This window comes from Drosophila navojoa, chromosome 3 (assembly GCF_054131105.1).
Source record: "Drosophila navojoa isolate 15081-1374.11 chromosome 3, UAZ_NAV_1.0, whole genome shotgun sequence".
Classification (NCBI taxonomy): Eukaryota; Metazoa; Arthropoda; class Insecta; order Diptera; family Drosophilidae; genus Drosophila; species Drosophila navojoa.
Window position 1 is genome coordinate 19,814,508 of NC_142891.1, and position 1,957 is coordinate 19,816,464.

Here is a 1,957-nt window from a genome sequence, read left to right on the forward strand (position 1 = left end):
AACTTAAAAATATTATTCTCAGCAAGTAATGTATTTTTATTTCTATATAAAGTTCAGATTAAAATGGAACTCTCAAATATTTGTGGTAAATCCACGTCTAATCCAATTATATATATATATATGTATATAAAATAAATAAATTTGGTTCATATTAAAAACTCTATATGATAGCTGGTCTCATCCTATCAAGAGTTGACATATTTGGAAATCTTTTTACAGATAATTCCCAATGAAGGTCAGCTGCTGAACTAATGTTCCAATCGTATGCGTTCCGAACTGGTCAGTGGATAAATTATATTTAATTTACTAAATGCTTTAAAATATGAACGAGATAAACTTTAATAATTTTAATTGACGCACATTAAGCTGAAATTGACTAAAAAACATTAATTTGCAAAAACAAAAAGGCGAAAAATGAAAGTCAACAACTGAAACTTAAAACTAAAAACTGAAAAACGAAAACTGTGGCGAAGCAATTAAGTAAAACTTTGGCCCGTTACCCTGGCTATACGGCTACCCCTACCAGCCAAGACTTTTTTCAGCCTGTACACGCACTAATTACCAAAAGTATTTTTCATTTTTACATTACGATTACGAATAGCCATGGCTAGTGTTTGTTGTTGTTGTCGTTGTTGTGGGCTTCCATGTTTTCCACAATTAGATTTACGAACAAATGAAATTACCGCGCTTTCGTTTTAATTGTTGGCTGCTTATTGGGCAGCCCGGGCAGTCGGAATAGTTTGAATTGTTTGGGTAATCGACCCGTACCCGCACCCTCTGTTCGGCTGCTTATCGTTAGCTGGCAATCGGGCGATTATGGCTTGCATAAACCAGTTAATAACGCGCTTCCGCTTAAGTCAAATTTGGTGGCCACGAAAATTGAGTGAAAATGCAGTTGTCGCTTGGAAAAACTAAAAAAATAAAGAAACGGAATGTCGTAATGAAAGCAAGACAAATCGTCGTATCAAATTACCAAACATTGTGGGCGTGCACAGCTCGCAAACAACTCAAGCTGGGGGAATGCACAGAGCTCGGCCTGGCCTAGCTCTAGTCGGAATTACTGGGTACTCCTTACCCTCTCCTTGTCATCATTAGCTTTCGGGGTGATTATGTCACACGCCTGCCCCATTTTGTCGCAAACGCAGCCATTTGTAATTGAATTAATGTTGGTCGGGTTTCGGGTTTTGGCTTTTTGCTATTCGCCTGTATTTGGCCGAGGCTATTTATGGTCCAAATGACAGGCGATGTCGCCTTATCGCTGGCATTTGATCGCGCGACTCCAGTAACCCTAACTAATCGCACGTAATTAAATATAATTTGGTATCGTTTACAGTTGCGTTTCGTGTTTTTTTTGGTTCCATAAATATATTTTTGTTACCTCTGTGAACCAACGCTATGATAGCGGAGGCTATAGTGGGTGGTTACCTATGTAGGTTAGACTGAGATTATGTCGAACGCCTCGCTCGCTCGCATAATTAACCCGCCCTCGGGCAATCTCAAAGCCTAAGAAAGCAGAAATTTCCAGCGTGAAAGTCTTTAATACGCAATTGAGATAAGGCATGTCTAAATTAAGATAACTTTAAGTAAGTTGAGTACACAAGTAGAATAAATAATCTGATCAGCACTGGGACTAGACTCTATTCCATTGGGCAAAGAGTGGGTGACAAGTAAAAGAAATGTATATCTAGTGAATATATAGAATATAATATAAAAAGCCTTAGATAAACCTAAAACTACTTTGGATGGAGCATGAGCAGACGTTAGGATCTATTACTGGCTCAATTCGCAAGCTGCACCAACTCCTAAGAATTATTGTACTATAAATATATAATATAAATCATGTTAATGCAAACTTAACCCTTTAATGCCTGACATGGCATAGCGTATTAAATCTATGATCTATTTGGCATCATTCCATCTGGCAGTTGAATTTATAGCATTCTAATGAAGAGGACGA

General features: G+C 37.6%; 1 long non-coding RNA gene across 1 annotated transcript; it reads right to left on the reverse strand.

The window, feature by feature from the left end:
• Positions 1 to 314: 314 nt before the first annotated feature.
• LOC149091816 (uncharacterized) lies at positions 315 to 1,288 on the reverse strand. The gene is made up of 2 exons (XR_016196608.1): positions 974 to 1,288; positions 315 to 911 (listed from the first exon to the last, which is right to left on the reverse strand). It is a non-coding gene; the product is annotated as an uncharacterized LOC149091816 (long non-coding RNA).
• Between the last annotated feature and the right edge of the window lie 669 nt (positions 1,289 to 1,957).